General features: G+C 40.1%; 1 pseudogene; it reads left to right on the top strand.

Moving 5' to 3' along the window:
* Positions 1-13,648: 13,648 nt before the first annotated feature.
* On the top strand, positions 13,649-19,472 carry LOC128647503 (26S proteasome regulatory subunit 6A-like; annotated as a pseudogene).
* Positions 19,473-20,046: the final 574 nt, after the last annotated feature.

Consider the following 20,046-nt stretch of genomic DNA (forward strand, 5'->3'; position numbering starts at 1 on the left):
TTATTTGTAGAGGGCCAACAGATTCTGTAATGCTATAAACATAGGTTGTATACAAGGTAGCAATTTTAGAGATCAAATGAGTAGAGGGACCTTTCTAGAGACACACTGTTGTAGTCAGCTCTTGTGAAGTCGATCTGCAAGCAGTTGGGCTCTTAGGCTTACATTCTAAGGGAGTTCATGGCGGATAGCAATGGAGGAGAGGAACTGGTATTAGGAAAGGTTAGTGTAGGTTGTATACATCCCTGAATAGAAGAGTCTTTAGGGAGTGCTTGATGCTTTCAAAACTAGGGGAGAGTCTTGTGGAGTGAGGCAGAGAGTTCCACAAGATGGGAGCCAGTCTGGAGAAGTCCTGTAAATGGGAATGTGAGGAGGTAACAAGAGAGGAGGAGAGTAGGAGGTTGTGAGCAGAGGGAAGGGGATGGGAAGGTCTGAGACATAGAGGGGAGCAGTAAAGTTGAGGGCTTTGTATGTCATAGTCAGAATTTTGTGTTTAATCCTGGAGGCAAGAGGAAGCCAGTGAAGGGATCGGCAGAGAGGTGCAGCAGATGAAGAGTGACATGTAAGGAAGATGAGCCTGGCAGAGGCATCCATTATGGATTGTAAAGAAGCTAGATGGCAGCTAGGGAGACCAGAGAGGACGGAGTTGCAATAGTCAAGGTGGGAAAGGATGAGAGAGTGGATTCAAATCTTAGTTGTGTCTTGTGTAAGGAAATGTCTAATTTTAGAGATGGTTTTAAGGTGGAAGCGGCAGGATTTAGCCAAAGCCTGCATGTGAGTAGTGAAAGAAAGATCTGAGTCAAGTGTGACCTCAAGACATCGAGCATTTGGGTAGGGGTAATGATGGAGTTGTCGACAGTTATAGAGAGATGGGGCGGAGATTTTAGAAGAAGGGGGGAAATAAAGAGTTCCGTTTTGGAGAGATTTAGCTTAAGGTAGTGAGAGGACATTAATGAAGAGATGTGAGAAAGACAGTTAGTGACACGGCTTAGCAAGGAAGGAGATAGGTCTGGAGCAGAGCTGTAGATTTGAGTGTCATCGGCATACAAATGATATTGAAACCGGTGGGACTTTATTAGGGAACCTAACAATGATGTGTAGATTGAGAAGAGGAAGGGGACCAAGGACAGAGCCTTGCGGTACCCCAACAGAAAGTGGTAACGGGGCAGAGGAAGCCCCAGAGAAGGCTACACTAAAGGCACGGTTAGACAGGTAGGAACCACAAGATGGCTGTGTCACAAATGCCGAATGATTGGAGGGTGGTCATTCAACAGTATTGAAGGCTGCAGACAGATCAAGGATGATAAGCAGAGAGAAGTGGCCTTTGGATTTTGCTGTAAGTAGGTAGTTGCGCGATTGCTGTCTCTGTGCAGTTATGGGGGTGAAATCCAGATTACAGTGCATCAAGGAGGGAGTGTAATGTAAGGAAATGGGATAGGCGTGCTTTGAGGTAAGAGGGAGTAGGGAAATACAGCGGTAGTTGGATGGGGATGTTGGATCGAGAGAAGGTTTTTTGAGGATAGGTGTGACCAGTGCATGTTTTAGAGAAATATACCAGTATTAAGGGAGAGGTTGAAAATGTGTGTGAGTATAGGGGTAAGGGTAGAAGAGAGGAATGGGAGTAGCTGTGAGGGGATGGGAGTATATAATAATCTTTACCAATGTGGGGCCACCACAGGTCTCACTGTTCTGGATATCAGGGCCTGAATAATCTACGCAAATAGGCTCAGTCGGTGTACAAAGTAAAGCTATAGAAGATTATGAGTATATACTAGATGAAAGCCAACTTTTCTAGTGATATTTGGCAGATTTTGCCAGGCTTCCTTGCAGCCTCTGACATATATGTCCAATATACCCTTAAGCATCTCCCTAATATTTTTTTTATTATTATTGAGGATAAGAAAAAGTGTACATACATGAAAGTTGAAAATACAGGGTACAGGCAATGTTTCAAATATTTACATCATATCTGACAATCAAGAACATACCTAAAGAGTTTCTATACTCATTATTTTCTCCCCGTAGCATGATATAGGCCACTCTTGGACCCTTAAGACATAAATGATCTGCTCCTGAATACAGCTACCCTGTATAAAATCTTACACCTAGATTTAGAGTTTTACGTTAGCCTTAAAAAGCAGCGTTAAGGGGTCCTAACGCTGCTTTTTAACGCCCGCTGGTATTTAAAGTCAGGCAGGAAAGGGTCTGCCACTCACTTTTTTTCTGTGACTCGAGGCTACCACAAATCCCCTTACATCAATTGCATATCCTATCTTTTCTATGGGATTTGCCTAATGCCGGTATTACGAGCCTTGGAAGAAGTGAGTGGTACAGCCTCTACCGCCAAGACTCCAACTGCAAAAAAAAAGTCAGTAGTTAAGAGTTTTATAGGCTAACGCCGGAACATAAAGCTCTTAACTACAGTGCTATAAAGTACACTAACACCCATAAACTACCTATGAACGCCTAAACCGAGGCCCCCCCACATCACAAACACTATAATAAAATTATTTAACCCCTAATCTGCCGACCGGACATCGCCGCTACCTACATTATAGCTATGAACCTCTAATCTGCTGTCCCTAACATCGCCGACACCTATATTATATTTATTAACCCCTAATCTGCCCCCCCAACGTCGCCGCCACCTACCTACACTTATTAACCCCTAATCTGCCGACCAGACATCGCCGCCACTATAATAAATGTATTAACCCCTAAACCGCCGCACTCCCGCCTCGCAAACACTATAATAAATTGTATTAACCCCTAATCTGCCCTCCCTAACATCGCCACCACCTACCTACAATTATTAATTACCCTAATCTCCCACCCCCAACGCTGCTACTATAATAAAGTTATTAACCCCTAAACCTAAGTCTAACCCTAACCCTAACACCCCCTAAGTTAAATATAATTTAAATAAAACTAAACTATAATACAAAAAAATAAAAAAATCTTACAAGAATTTTAATCTAATTACAACTAATCTAAACCCCCTAATAAAAAAAGCCCCCCAAAATAATAAAATGCCCTACCCTATACTAAATTACAAAGTAATCAGCTCTTTTACCAGCCCTTAAAAGGGCTTTTTGCGGGGCATTGCCCCAAAGTAATCAGCTCTTTAACCTGTAAAAAAAACAAACACAATTACCCCTACATTACAACCCACCACCCACACACCCCTACTCTAAAACCCACCCAATCCCCCCTTAAAAAAACCTAACACTACCCCCCTGACGATCACCCTACCTTGAGTCATCTTCAGCCAGCCGGCCCCGATGGGACAGAAGAGGACATCCGGACCGGAAGAAGTCTTCATCCGATCGGGGCAGAAGAGGTCCTCCAAGCGGCAGATGTCTTCATCCAAGTGGCATCTTCTATCTTCAATCAACCGGAGCGGAGCAGAGCCATCTTGAATCCAGCCGACGCAGAGCCATCCTCTTCTTCCGATGTCCTAAGGCCGAATGAAGGTTCCTTTAAATGATGTCATCCAAGATGGCGTCCCTCAAATTCTGATTGGCTAATAGGATTCTATCAGCCAATCAGAATTAAGGTAGGAAAAATCTGATTGGTTGATTTAATCAGCCAATCGGATTGAAGTTCAATCGATTGGCTGATTGGATGATCCAATAGAATGCGAGGTCAATTCTATTGGCTCATCCAATCAGCCAGTCGGATTGAACTTCAATTCAATTGGCTGATTAAATCAACCAATCGGAATTTTCCTACCTTAATTCCGATTGGCTGATAGAATCCTATTAGCCAATCGGAATTCGAGGGACGCCATCTTGGATGACGTAATTTAAAGGAACCTTCATTCGGCCTTAGGACATCGGAAGAAGAGGATGGCTCCGCATAGGCTGGATTCAAGATGGCTCCACTCCACTGCGGTTTATTGAAGAAAGAAGATGCAGCTTGGATGAAGACATCTGCCGCTTGGATGACCTCTTCGGCCCCGATCGGATGAAGACTTCTTCCGGTCCAGATGTCCTCTTCTGTCCCATCGATGGCCGGCTGGCTGAAGATGACTCAAGATAGGGTGATCTTCAGGGGAGTAGTCTTAGGTTTTTTTAAGGGGGGATCGGGTGGGTTTTAGAGTAGGCGTGTGTGGGTGGTGGGTTGTAATGTTGGGGGGATTGTATTTGTTATTTTTACAGGTAAAAGAGCTGATTACTTTGGGGCAATGCCTCACAAAAGCCCTTTTAAGGGCTGGTAATTTAGTATAGGGTAGGGCATTTTATTATTTTGGGGGGCTTTTTTATTTTATTAGGGGTTTAGATTAGGTGTAATTAGATTAAAATTCTTGTAAGATTTTTTTATTCTTTGTAATTTAGTGTTTGTTTTGTTTTGTATTATAGTTTAGTTTATTTAATTGTATTTTAGTTTCGATAATGGTAGGTAATTTATTTAATTAATTTATTGATAGTGTAGTGTTAGGTGTATTTGTAACTTAGGTTAGGATTTATTTTACAGGTAATTTTGTACTTATTTCAACTAGGTAGCTATTAAATAGTTATTAACTATTTAATAGCTATTGTACCTAGTTAAAATAAATACAACGTTGCCTGTAAAATAAATATAATTCCTAAAATAGCTACAATGTAACTATTAGTTATATTGTAGCTATATTAGGGTTTATTTTATAGATAAGTATTTAGTTTTAAATAGGATTAATTTATTTAATTATAGTAATTTTAGTTTGTTTTATTTAAATTATATTTAACTTAGGGGGGTGTTAGGGTTAGGGTTATACTTAGGTTTAGGGGTTAATAACTTTATTATAGTAGCAGCGACGTTGGGGGCGGGAGATTAGGGGTTAATAATTGTAGGTAGGTGGCGGCGATGTTAGGGAGGGCAGATTAGGGGTTAATACAATTTATTATAGTGTTTGCGAGGCGGGAGTGTGGCGGTTTAAGGGTTAATACATTTATTATAGTGGCAGCGATGTCCGGTCGGCAGATTAGGGGTTAATAAGTGTAGGTAGGTGGCGGCGACGTTGGGGGGGGACAGATTAGGGGTTAATAAATATAATATAGGTGTTGGCAATGATAGGGACAGCAGATTAGGGATTCATAGCTATAATGTAGGTTGCGGCGGTGTCCGGAACTGCAGATTAGGGGTTAATAGTATAATGCAGGTGTCAGCGATAGCGGGGGCGGCAGATAGGGGTTAATAAGTGTAAGATTAGGGGTGTTTAGACTCGGAGTTCATGTTAGGGTTGGAAACAATGGGGCTGCGTTAGGAGCTGAACGCTGCTTTTTTTCAGGTTCGCTGGAAATAAAAGGCTCGTTAGCACCGCAGGTTTTTACCAACAAAACTCTAAATCTAGCGGTTAGTATCTTAGTATCTAAATAGACATAGGGGTCTCCAATATTCTGTGTGTCTATTTTTCTATTGGTGTATTTAGGTATCGGCATATACATTTATCTATTTTTTCTTCTAATGCCTCTAGTTTCATGTAGACATATCCACAACATACATTGGTGAGTAACTAACAAACTGTTTTGGAGATTGGATCTAGAGCATGCAGCATATGTTGGGGTATGGGAGCTTTATCCCTATATATATGCTTTTGCAAACTATATATGTATTGTGATATGATGCTATTGTGTTAAGCCAATCCCTTTATTATTTATATCCACCGTCCACATGAGGAGGTTGAGCGCATGCCGACTATGTGAGGTTTAGACATGTGCACACCTGCATATATGTATATGCACTGGTATATGTCTACATGAATCTGAGATGTATAACATATGAATCGATAAAATGTTTATTTCATATTATTTAATCTCATTCTATATCACGTTTTACCTTTTTATTCTATCTGGGTGTTAAGGTATGCATAACAGTGCATTTAGTACCTATATTCTGTTCTATTTTTCTTTCTAGTAATGCTGTAGTGAATGCTTATGTGTTTCTTTTGTGATTCTGATTGATATTCCAGGATTCTAATTTGCTCAAAGTTTTATGTACTAATATACTGTACTAGAGTTTTATTGATTACATGTATTAAGGGTTAATAATGATGTATGGAACTATTTGTCATCCAATAAGATTGTTTTTAAGTTTTTTTAAACAGTGCCTACCTGTAGGTAATTAGGTCTATGATTACGGCCACCAGGACTGAAACCGGTCAGACCATATCACTCTCATGGCTGATTCACTTTTGTGTTGAGTGAGTCTTTATCCTCTGATTTGCCTATTAGTCATTTTTTAATTTTACCAATAAATTGCATATTTTATCTACTTATTTTATCTGTTATCTGTGTTCAGGATTTATTATTAAACAAAGATAAGGAAAAACATAAAGAAAACGCATCTCATAGAAATGTAATACTATATTACTACCATTATATGCAAAAGAGAGATGCGTAAACCAGAACTGGAAACATGCAAATTCTATATAACGGTGTCAAATAGGAGAGAGAAACAGCAAGCAGCTTTTAATGATGAGTCATAGTGGTAATAAGGGCTATGATATTATTTTATTAGGAGTCTTATAGATATATATCTTTGATAAACCTAATTGGGTATATTTACTCCAACTCTATAATATAACCAGAAAACAATTGTTCTTGTTGTACTAATATGAACATCTAGTGGCTGAGAGTCATATCAATCTAATAGTTATTCAATAAGGTGGAAGTTGTCAAATATATGTGTTATGGTGGTTAAATGCCAGGATATGATAGAGCTATTTATTCAGCTGCCACTTTATGTTGCAATGATAGAAGTATGCTTCGGCAACTGCGAGCATTGAGATACTAGTTTTAACTTTTATGAGTGTATTATTAAACCTTGGTTAGAGAGTTTATTATTTTTTGCATAACAAGTAAAGGAAGATTCCCTGTGCACATATATAATATATCTCGTCCCTTCCACGGCTCCAGCCATAAGCCGTGAATCAGGGACCGAGGTGTTAATATAAAATGACTCCATCTCTATCTTTGTGAGTGTATCAGGTAACACAAGGCTATGTGAGAGGGGGGATATGGCATGGTGTATGACCCATCTCTACCGTGTATAAGCTCTATCATTTGTGTGATCATTTAGTTTAAGGATACATATAAAACATTAAATGTTAGTAGCATATGAAAATTAATAATATGGAACAGAACAAAGTGGGAAGCAGTTAAGTTACGTTTGAAAGCTTGGTGAGCCTAACTAGCTAAAGTGGGTTGTGGTTGTGCCTGTTTGCGGCGCATCGTCCAAGAGCCCAATTGTGAGAAATCATGGAAAGGGCATTGAGTCAGTTTAGATCAAATTAGTATTTCTGGGTAGGAGTTAATTGCTGATTTTTTGGTACAACTCAGATCTTTTATAGATGTAGGATTCTCCAGCACAAATAAGAGGTCCACCTTCATGCCGATTTTAGTGATGATGGCAGGTGAGAGATGGATCTTGCCAGTCCCCACAATGATTCAGAGGTCCCCCTTGAGCTCCCGCAAAGGCACAGATTGCAGGGAATCCGATCTGCCCTTGGAAATGTTTGTAAAGGCTTGGCAGGTATCTTGTATGGTGGTATGGCGGTAGCTGAATCGCCTCTGCCAGAGTTTCAGTGATTGTCGTCTAGGCTGAGGAGATTAGTAGGTAAAGTGTAGGGTCTCATTGGTAAGTCCATTTCATGGTGTGTAACTTGCAGAGCAGATGTTGGATCATCTTGTGGATTAGCTATGAGTGGAGTAGCTATGAGTATGGTGTAAGTCTGGAGCTTTGATAGGAGGTATGGGCGCAAGGACTGTAGTGTAAAGACCCATACAAAAAGTCCAGTGGGGCTCTGTCTAGCAAACATAACATGCACTTTTCAAAGTGTTAAATGTGTTGGTTAATGCGAATAAGCAAGCCTGATTCCCGTTTGCTAGCCATGTTTGTTGATCGATAATATGTTCCGTATGGGGCTATTTTTCTCCCCTTCTGTTACTTGTCATTTTCTCTCAAGGCTAAAGTGTTGCTATGTCCAGTAATGGTAGTTTATTTTGGCACTGTCGAGGAGGGTAGCGCTGCCTACTGCGAGCTGCCGCTGTAGGCCTCAAACACCCGAACCTTTGCTCTAGATTCAAAAGCACAGCACATTTCAGGATATATAGCATGCCATTAGATAGCACAGTGGTGATCTTTGTAGTTTTTGTATTTTCCCTGTTGGATGACTACAATATTGGCAGATTGGCATAGATTCAGCCGTAGCTCTGGGAAGTTGCGACCTCTCAGGATCGCTTTTCGGACATGCACCCCCCAATATATTTTTTTAACTTACCTTTTAGCCTTTTATTTCCAGTAGTGAATATACAGTGAAATATAGGTTAGTTAATAATTTGCCATACAATATCAAGCAAATTTATTTTTCTGGAGCAGTGATGGATTTAAATTTCCGCATCTATCTATCTATTTATCTACTATCTATCCTTATCTCTATCATCTATTTATCTATCTATCTTTGTGTGTGAATGCGTGTGTTTTATATAGTACACATATGATAGGTTAACTTGGGAAGTTTAATGAACTGGAATTCAGTATGGTGAAAATATCTCTCTTATGTACACTTCTTAGGGGATGCCTGAGGTGAAACAGGTCTGCCAGAGAAGGTTTTGACACAGGGGCTGATGGTAAAAATTATATCCAGGAGAGTTCTAAATCAGAGTTCAGAGCTAAGGTCAATCCAGGAAGTGAAATAGAGTGACTGGTAATGGGCTACAGGTAGCAAAATAAGTACAGAGCTACCAAGCACTGAAGAGATTGTGCTGTGTTGATTTAAAGGCCCAGATAGAGCTCTTAACATAAGACATATGTGTCAACCTGCATATTGAATTCAGTGCAAATGGCACTCTGCCAACATTAGGCTTCAATTTTGTATCCCTCTTGTAGGTATGTGAACAGATGACACTCCAAGTTTAATGTGAGATATACCACCCATCATCTGAGGCTATTAGAGTATGCAAGTTGACATAGTTGCCTTAGCTGGTGATTCTGACAATAAATATAAATGAAATACAACAGTCATCTCAACCCACATCTTTAAATTCCACGCAGGCAAAAACATAATTTAATAAATTTTATAATCAAGAAATTAATGAGTTTGGTCAGAGCCAGTTCTTTTACAGAAATACAACACACATTGCAGGGTAAAGTGGTAGGAATGAGAACAGCAATGGGCTCCATTGTCGCCCCTACATGCGCTAATATATTCATGAACAGCTGTGAGGAACACTTTGTGTACACCAACAGCTTTTTCATACTCTAAGGTGCCTCCTGGTGGAGGTAGATAGATGATATATTTGGTGTATGGTTGGGCTACATTGGTAGCCTATTGGCCTTTGTGGATGACCTCAATAACTCAGTGGAAGGGTTAAAATTTACTTTGAATGCTAGTGAGGTTCCTGTGAGCTTCCTTGATACGGTGGTATATAATGATAATGGTTTTTTTAAAAAAAAAACAGAGCTATGTGTGAAAAAAACAGACAGAAAAAGCCTACTACAATATAATAGCTACCACCGACCCACTTTTTTCAAAGAATTACCTAAAAGCCAATTCACATGAGTAAAGAGAATTGTCTCTGATACACATAAATGTGAACAAAGAATGTGTGAAATGGCAAAAAAAGTTTGAAAAAAGAGGCTGCCCTAAACCATTAGATGACCAACAGAAAGAAGAGGTCTTACAGAAATCAATTGCTAAAAAACATGGCAATAGTAAGGAGGATAAATGAATCTTTATAACAAAGTATAATCATCTCAGCAGTGAAGTAATGAAAATTCTTAAGAAACGTTGGAGTGTACTGAAAGATCTCAATCCACTTGTAGATTTTTTTTTGTCAATTTACCTATGCCTGCCTACAGGAGAAACAAACATGTCAAAGATTGTTTGGTACGTGCCGATATAGGCCTCGCTTCCATTGAGTCGTTAAAAATGGAGCCGTAAGCTACCGAAGCGGCCGACAGCTAAAAGTAATTTACGGCTCCATTTTAGTACCAGGTTTCCATTGAAATATTTTGCGGATAGCGTGCAGTCGCTCTTTTCGTGTAGCTGTAAGTTAACGTTGTGTTAACGCTTCCATCTGATGTCGGATTTCTTGAAAATCAATTAGTTGCTAAGGTAACCTGACCTTACACTATAGAATTTACGTTTAATGTCCGTGCTCCTTACGGGTGATCACCTCTCAAGAAAAATAAAAAAACACTTATCCATATTTTTAATAATCAAATACTATTTTCTAATATAATTATATTTAACACTTCATAAATATAAGTAATATTTATTGCTGCCCTAGGCATAGGTCTAGTTTGCATTCTGTAGATATGTTCTTGCATATATTATTATATTTAAATATATACTGATATTTCTATTAGAATATAAGTTCAACTATTTCTATACATGAGACAACAATAAATATTACTTATAACAATTTATTTCTATATTAAAACACTTGCATTATTTGCAAGTTTTATAATTTCAATAGAAAATAGGTCTCAAAAAGCACAATTTTCTTCTTTTACACCTAGTTTAGCTGGGGGTAATATTTCTCAATGTATCAACAGCCTCCGACAATGTATTAACGGTTAGCGCTTTCATTGGAAACCTGGTATAATTTATCGATTAACGGCTTCTATTACTTTCTATGGGACGCGAAGATCTTTTCGGCAGCCGATATTGAGGTATAACGCGCCATTGGAAACAGTCGATAAACGATATTGCTTCCGACAGCATATTTATCGGTTTGCGAGTGCACGCAAACTGAATTACGACTCAATGGAAGCGAGGCCATAGGCAGCAATAAGGTTAATTTGCAAAGAACAATTGGTACATCTAGAAACGGCTGTTATCCTTGCCTTAACTGCAGTAATTGCAATTTGATGATTAAAGGGGAATTTTTTTATTACACCACTATGGGTACCAAATATAAGATCAAGCAGTATTTGACTTGCAGGTCTACACACATCATATACCTTATTAAATGTCCATGTGGTTTAAATTACATGGGGGAATCCAGTAGAGAAGCAAGAGAGCGTATAACAGAGCTTAAATCTCATATAAGGTGTAATATAAGGTGTAAAAATAAGGATGCTCCTGTCTCCTTCCACATCTTGGCAGCTGGACATAATATTAGCCAGCTACGCTTCCAAATTATCGATCAAGTTACTTGTCCTAGATGAGGGGGCAACAGGCAACATCTTTTAAAAGTTAAAGAGACACTGAACCCAATTTTTTTATTTTGTGATTCAGATAGAGCATGAAATTTTAAGCAACTTTCTAATTTACTCATATTATCAAATTTTCTTCATTCTCTTGGTATCTTTATTTGAAATGTAAGAATGTAAGTTTAGATGCCGGCCCATTTTTGGTGAACAACTTGGGTTGTTCTTGCTGATTGGTTGATAAATTCATCTACCAATAAAAAAGTGCTGTCCAGAGTTCTTAGATGCCTTCTTTTTCAAATAAAGATAGTAAGAGAACGAAGAAAAATTGATAATAGGAGTAAATTAGAAAGTTGCTTAAAATTGCATGCTCTGCCTGAATCATGAAAGAAAAAATTTGGGTTCAGTGTCCCTTTAAAGAAAAGCAGTGGATTTATAAGCTGGAAACAATGACTCCAAAAGGCCTTAATAAGGACTTTGACTCGATCCTTTTCAGATAAACCTGTTCCATTGTTCCATTTCACAAGGTTTAGATAAACTTCTAGATTCAGTCATTAAATTTTTTTTAACTGTTTTTCAAATAACTCGTCAAATATTAAACATTGTAAACCAAACACCATTTAAAATCATCAAAAACAGTTTACTTGCAAAAAACACATTTATATTTTTGATACCCACAGCTAGATTTGTATTTTTTTATTTTTTTGGCTTATATTTCATGCATGCACATTGCACAATTACAATTTCAACAAATAACACACTTCCTGGTTTTATGTAAATGTTAAAATAGCAACAAAAAAACATTATTTTCAAATATTTTCAAAAATATTATATACTACACAAAATGTTTGCTGATATTATGAAAATGTAAAATGGGAGGGTTCATTTAAAAGATTATCAACACAGATTTTTTTTTTCTTTAGTATTTTATTTGAGGTTGCAAAAGTGATACAGGCAAAAAGAAAATAACATAGTTTCAATGACATAGGAAAATCACTGTACCATTTACAAGTTGAATGTCATTTTGAGTAAGCAATTAATCGCCCAAGCATGCAAATAGAAGTTAACCTCTCTTTTGTACCTCATGGTATAAAATTAAATCAAGGTAGGAAATTTTGGGGAAAAAGAAATAAAATAACAAAATGGGCCACTTTTGGACCCCAGTTGGACACAAGTAGCTTACAATGTAAATTTGACACAGATTAAGAACATTTGAATGAACACAAAGTAATTGGCATTAAACTCTATTAATAAGGTAGGGAGAAAGAACTTTCAAAGGGTCTGTCATTGATGTATAAGCATGTTACACAGCTGCAATAGTTAAGTACTCCACCTAATAGATAGTGTTAGCACAGCTATGGATAGAATTAGAGGCATGGACTTACACTGTGTGTCCCTATGAGACTATATGGGGAGATGGAAGCGGGTCTATTAGATCCTAGTGGAACTTTTATAAAAGGAAAGCCAAGTGGGTATTTGGAACTTTACTTCCATCTGGTGGAGAGACTTGGGAACTATGCAAGATAGCTTGCTTGCCACACCATCTACCGCCATTGAAGTATAAATCTGTGTTTCCCACGAAAAGTAGCGAGAGCAACTTTACTTTAAGCAAACCAGGACTTGTCTATATAAGCATGTGGGTATTATAAGTCCCGTTGGTAAAATACCTATAAGGAAAGTCTTGAATAAAAAATCTTCGTGAACAGAAGGGCACATTGTCTAACACAAGGGTCATGGAAGCAACCCTTCACCAAAGTTCCTTATAAACATAGCAGCACAAGCCATATACCTAGGATGTCAGTCCCTGTCTCCTTGTCTCGCTTAACCCACGCCCTGTCTCACATGTCGAGGGGCACTCTCTAGGCAAAAAAAGAGGCTGTATAACATTGAATCTGTAAGATGCAGCCGTGTCTGCTCAAGCCTTAAAATCCCATCTGTTTGGGTGAACACAGCCACCGCTCCTGCACAGGGTTGTGACAGACACTCTGGGTCAAAAACTCTGACAGCCACAGCTGGGAGCCCAGTTCCATACAGCACACCGCTTCTAGCATAGGTATAACAAGTTGGTGCATTGCCCACTCTCTCGCTCTGTATTAAAAGCCTTTGTGTGGTTGATAGGATTAAGAGGCTCCTTGTAGATTTAGTAGGGATCCCTTTTCTGTTAAGGCACCCATTCTGGTCTCCCTTTTCTGTGACAGCCCCGAGTACGATCCGAGGCTCGGGGTTAAGATGTGGAGCAGTTGTCACTTCTAGCGAGTCATGTTCGTCCCAGCTTATTTGCTCGTCCACTTGAAGTATGGTTTCTGTCAACTTAGTAGAGTGTGTTGAAGGCTTAGATGTGCGGGCACTACCCCATTCACGTGCCAGGTGATCAGAAATGCTTTTAAGTTGAGCATCCAGTAAACCAGCAAAAGTAGTTATAAATGACGTTTCTCTTTTATCCATTCTGTCAATAAGTGTATTGCTTTCTCCCACTAAATTAGGGCATTGGCTGTGCAGCAATGGCACGGCAGTTATGGGGACAGATGAAGCCTCAGTGATAAGGGAAGGCCTCAAGATAAAGTCCGGTACTGAGGGCACACAGGCCACACCACAGTCCAAAACCCCTGCTTTTGGGTCAGAGTGCCTTCAGTCGAGCTTCTCCACCGGTCTCGATGGTCTGTCACCTTAATTTCAATGAGATACTAGGTAAAAGTGGTGAATAACTCAGGAGCTGAAGCTCAGTGCGACCTGTAAGATGGCCGCTGCCCGGAAGTCCCCGATTTTTTATTTTTTTAAACCCGATGTGACTGTCTGCATATGTGGTTGACTAAGAGATGCTGACTGAGAGAAGCATTTGAGTGAGAGGATGGTGTCTTAAGCCAAAATGAGAGAAGGTTTGGCAGTGTGTAAGTATGAAAACATGTTAAAGTTTGTAGACAATGTTGCCGTCCAGAAGTGAATCAAAAGCAGTGTCTTCTCTCAAGAAGCAAGTTTAATTGAAGGTATAAAATTAGATATTGATCCAAGATCATGAGCCCTTAGCCAGATTTACCATGGCACAAGATTAAAGAGTAGATGGACATAATGATGATTACACATCTTTGATTAAAATGTTGTTTCAATAGAGAGTATTCTTTAACATTATAAAATATTGTGTGCTGCTCTGTTAGTCCAGAAAAGAAAAATGCAAAAATGATAGATGGCAAAAGGTCCATTAGTGTACTCAGTATTACTTATGATGTTCAATGTCAGTAGATTTCCTGCAAGAGTGCATACAAAGTATCTTGCAACTGTTAAGCCAACTGATGAGTACATTACACTATTGCACACTATGGTTTTGTAGATTTATTTTCATATTCCAACACAAATTGTAAATAATTACACAGGAAACGTACCTCTTTTATTAGTAATTGCAGTACACTATACAGAGATAATAACCCAATGAAAAGACGCATAACCTCCCAATAGTGCAGTGCTGCCCCTGTTCCTGCTTAGGTATGCTTTCAACATAGGATATCAAGGAAGCAAATTATATAATATATGCAAATTGGAAAGTTGTTTAAAATTCTATGATCTATCTGAACCATGAAAGAAACATATTGGATTTCATGTGACGTTAATGAAAAGTATACCACTATGTGCAGCAACAGTCCTTATGTTACATTTAATGCCATATTAATATGGGAGGTTATTATTCAAGAATTTTTATTGAGGTGTGTGATGAGAGCAGGAAGTGACGTCACCAGATTGGGGCGGAGCTTAGGGCCGTTTGTCTGTGTCGCAGTTAGTTAGTGAGATCAATGCTACCAGATGTATGTTTCCATGCTCTACAATAAAATAGAGTTGTACCATCTTTGCTGTGTCCTGCATGTGTCCTGCATCTCATGACATGGTGTCAGAAGTTCTTGCCTGCACTTCTGTTCCTGATCGATGACGATGTCAAAGTTTACCCCACCTGAGCCTTTTGACTTCTCTCAGCCTGCAGCTTGGCCCACATGGCATCAGCGGTTCAGCGCTTCAGGATTGCTTCCAAGCTGGACAAGGAGAGTGGTGAAGTACAAGTTAATTCTATTTTATACTTGATAGGGAAAGATGTGGAGCCAGTGTTCAATGCTTTTACTTTCCAAGAAGGGGAAGAATTTGACTTTGAAATAGTTATGAATAAACTCAGTCCCCACTTTGTGCCCAAAAGAAATGTGATTCATGAGAGGGCTTGTTTTTACAAACGTGCTCAGCTTGTGGGAGAATCTGTGGAGTCATTTGTGCGCAGCCTGTATGAACTAGCTGAATTCTGTGAGTTTGGTGTTGCTAAAGAAGAGCAAATCAGAGAGAATAGTTATTGAAATTGCAAATGCTTTTCTCCCTGAAGCTGCAGTTAGAGTCTGATTTAATATTAGATGGGGCTATTAGGATGGCCCGCCAGAGTGAACTGGTGACAAAGCAAAGTGCTGATCTTAGGTCTGAGAGTATTGTGAATGAAGTGCAGCAGTTCAGGAGAGCTGCCAGTGAAAGGCACAGTGTGAGTGGTAGACCTAGGGCAACAGATAGGCCCAGAAGTGGATGGGCGCAGCATGCCCGATGCACACAGTGCAACCGTGCCCATGATCAGAGTGTCATATGCCCTGCTAAAGACAAAAGATGTAGAAAATGTAACAGGATGGGCCATTTTGAAGTGGTGTGTAAGACTGAATATATTAAGGAGATGCAGGTGGATAGCGACCAGGAGGGTCAAGAAGTGTCTTTTGTGGGGTCTGTTGTTGAACGGCTGGGTTCAGAAGATGATTGGATGGTTACCCTTACTGTAATAGGAGCCAAAGTTGCCTTTAAGATTGACACAGGAGCAGACATCACTGTAATGTCTCTTGCAGCCTTCATAAAACTGCCTCGACAGCCCCAGCTGGCAAAAGTTACAACAAAAGTCCATAGTCCTGGTGATCGTATTGATTGTGCAGGGAAATTTCTTGCCAGCTGCGAGGAAAAACAAAGGAAATTCACCATGTGGGTGCATGTGATTAGAGGTCAGTGTTATTGAGCAGAAAAGCAGGCTGTGGTTTTGGCCTAGTGGCCAGGGTGAATGAGATTACAGAAGATATGTTTGGCGAATTGGGCCTACTGAATTGCAACCCAGTCCGTATATCACTTAAAGGTGACACAGTCCCATACAGCATTGCCACTCCCCGTAGAATTCCGTTCCCGCTCATGCCTCAAGTGGAGAAGGAGCTTCTGCGTATGAAGAACATGGGGGTTATTGAAAAGGTTGTTGTTGTGCCCCCATTGTGCCCATTGCGAAGAAGAATGGGAAGGTACGCATCTGGGTAGACTTGAAAAGGCTGTATGAGGCGGTGAAGATAGAGAAATATGTGCTGCCAACACTTGAAGAAATAGCTTCGAAATTGGCGGGCGGCGAAGTTCTTCTCTACATTGAATGCTTCTAGCGGCTTCTGGCAGATACCTCTAGATCCAAAGTGCCGCAAACTGACTACCTTCATTACACCAGTAGGTCAGTTTTGTTTTTGCAGACTCCCCTTCGGGATATCCTCTGCTCCTGAAATCTTCCAAAGAGAAATGAGTTCTCTCCTAAGAGACCACGTGGGCACTGCAGTCATCGTGGACGACATCTTAGTGTATGGGTCTACGTTGGAGGAACATGATGAGCGATTGAGCTGTGTGCTGCAGACTATCAGAGAGTCTGGGCTGAAGCTAAACAAAGAGAAATGCCATTTTGGGAAAGCTGAGTTATGTTACTTTGGGCATATAATCAAAGGGGATGGCATCAAGCCAGACCCCGAGAAAATTTGTGCTATTGAACAGATGAAAAATCCTTCTGATGTACATGAGATGAGACAAATATTGGGCCTTGTAAATTATGTGGGCAGGTTCCTTCCAGATTTATCCACAATACTACACCCTATCACAGAGTTGCTAAAGAAAGATGTTGCCTGGGTCCGGGGACCTTCACAGGAAGAATCTTTTATGCAGGTCAAGTCCCTGCTGGGGTCTGCCCCAGTGTTGGGGTTCTACGGCCCTTCCAAAAAGACTGTGGTTAGTGCTGATGCAAGCAGTTATGGGTTAGGAGCCGCCCTCCTGCAGCTGAATGAAAACAAACTACAGCCCATTGCCTACTGTTCCCGTACACTGACGGCTGCTGAGTCAAAATACGCCCAAATTGAGAAGGAGTGCCTGGCTGCAGTTTGGGCCTGTGAGCGCTTTCAGTGTTACCTAGTGGGTTTAGAGAAATTTAGCCTGGAGACTGATCATAAACCACTAGTCCCTCTAATCAATTCCTATGATATTGACAAAACACCCCTAAGATGCCAGAGACTTCTAATGAGGCTGCTCAGATTCAATGTTCAGGCAGTGCATGTGCCGGGGAAACAACTGGTTGTGGCAGATACACTGTCCAGGCTCCCGCTGGCTGCTGCTGAAGAGTCTTCAACAGAATCAGATGTAAAAGTTTATGTAGATTCAGTTCTGGCTTCCAAATCCATTTCTTCAGGGAAGCTAGAACAAATAAAGAAAGAGACATATTTAGATACAGACCTTCAAGAAGGTATAAAGTACATAAAAGAAGGTTGGCCCGAGAGTCGGGCAGCCTGGATGTCTTTAAGTTCTTACAAGTCAGAAAGGTCGCAGTTCACGGAGCTGGATGGGTTGGTGCTGTTCGAGGATCACATTGTTATTCCTGTTAGCATGCGGCAGGAGATGTTAAACAGGATTCACGATGGCCTCTTAGGCATTACAAAGTGCAGAGAAAGGGCAGCTACGGCTGTATGGTGGCCTGGAATCAGTTCCGACATTGCAAGCCATGTGTCTAAATGTGCCTTTTGCCGGGAACACCGGCCTACTCAGAGAAGGGAGCCCTTGATTTCTACTCTGCTGTCTGCAGGCCCATGGCAGAAAATTGCTGCTGATTTGTGCGAACTGCATGGGAAAAAGTTCTTAGTCGTGATCAACTACTATTCCAGGTATTTGGAAATTGCACCTTTGAATGAAATTACAAGTCAAGCCGTTATCACTCATCTCAAGAGCTTTTTCGCCCGGTGGGGCATACCAATGGAGCTGGTGAGTGATAATGGAATAAAGTTCGCTTCCACAGAGTTCAGTTCTTTCAGCAGGGAATATGATTTTATACATTCCACATGAAATCCACATTACCCGCAGGCCAATGGAATGGCTGAAAGGGCAGTTCAAACAAAAAATTCATTTTAAAGCAATTTGAGCCGTACCTGGCCCTCTTGTCCTATAGGGCGACTCCCATTCAAACCACAGGGTTTAGCCCGGCACAGCTGATGCTAGGACGCCAGATTCGCACCACCTTACCCTCTGTGAGTGTCCTCCAGCCTACTAGCTCTATTCCTCGGGACGAAGTTCTTAGGAGGGATGAAGAGGTGATCTTGTGGGAGTGAATAAGGATTCCTACCTTATCTTGGAGACTCTTCCAACAGAATACGATTCCAGAGTAAAGGCCATGGACATGGATGAAAGGCCTACTGAACAATATAGTGAAATTGGAGGGCTGGATAAACAGATCCAGGAGCTTGTTGAGGCCATTGTGCTGCCTATGAACCACAAGGAAAAATTTGAAAACTTGGGAATTCAGCCTTCTAAAGGTGTCCTCATGTATGGCCCACCTGGAACTGGCAAAACTCTTCTGACCAGAGCTTGCTCTGCACAGACTAAGGCTACCTTTCTGAAGCTTGCTGGTTCACAGCTGGTCCAAATGTTTATTGGGGATGGAGCCAAATTAGTTTGAGATGCCTTTGCATTGGCCAAAGAGAAAGCTCCCTCTATCATTTTTATTGATGAATTGGATGCTATTGGCACCAAAAGGTTTGATAGTGAGAAGGCAGGCAACAGGGAAGTGCAGAGGACAATGTTGGAACTTCTAAATCAATTAGATGGTTTTCAGCCCAACACACAAGTCAAGGTAATTGCTGCTACAAACCGTGTTGACATCCTGGATCCTGCATTGCTTCGTTCTGGTAGACTGGATTGAAAAATAGAATTTCCAATGACAAATGAAGAGGCTCAAGCCAGAATCATGCAGATTCACTCACACAAAATGAATGTCAGCCCAGATGTTAACTACGAAGAGCTAGCACATTGTACAGATGACTTTAATGGTGCTCAGTGTAAAGCAGTGTGTGTGTAAGCTGGGATGATTGCACTGCATAGAGGAGCCACAGAGCTTACACATGAAGATTATATGGAAGGAATCTTAGAAGTCCAGGCTAAGAAGAAAGCAAACTTGCAATATTATGCATAGACCACAGGTGGGCAGATAACGAGGCTCAGTGACATAATGTATTGGACTATAGTCTATGCTACAAGATGAAATAAACAAAACCTTTTTTATTTTTATTTTTTTTATTTTGTTGAAGCATAAGTTCAGATTAACACGTATATTTGTACAAAACAGGAGTATCATATTCAATACATTATATTATTAATTTGGTACAAAATGGTAAAAAACAGCAGTAGTGGAGAAAAAGTAAAACTTCAACATTCAGACAGTATGCATCGGCCTTAGCCATATATCAAATTATAGCTTGTATCCTGTCTAAACACAGAACTTAAAACTTCAAAATGTTTCCATATATATAAAGAAGAAATGTATCTAGTGTAGCTAGATTAACAGCAGTAAACCAATCTAAAATAACCAAAGCTATTTCATATACAGCAGTATGGTTCAAGAGAGAATGAGATTTAAAAAAAAAAAAAAAGTGGGGAAGTAGGCTTCAAGTTTGTCGTCTAGGAGTCTATGTCAGTCTGGGTATAATTCAGACCAGGAAGACCAAATCTCATGATAGAAGAAGAAGCCAACTTTATCAAGAATTCTGTATCAGTATAACTCCATCTGTTTGATATGACCGATTGTGGTGAGTACTTGGGATATATGGGGTGGATCCTTATGTTTCCACATTATGGCAA

This window comes from Bombina bombina, chromosome 2, assembly GCF_027579735.1.
Source record: "Bombina bombina isolate aBomBom1 chromosome 2, aBomBom1.pri, whole genome shotgun sequence".
Lineage (NCBI taxonomy): Eukaryota > Metazoa > Chordata > Amphibia > Anura > Bombinatoridae > Bombina > Bombina bombina.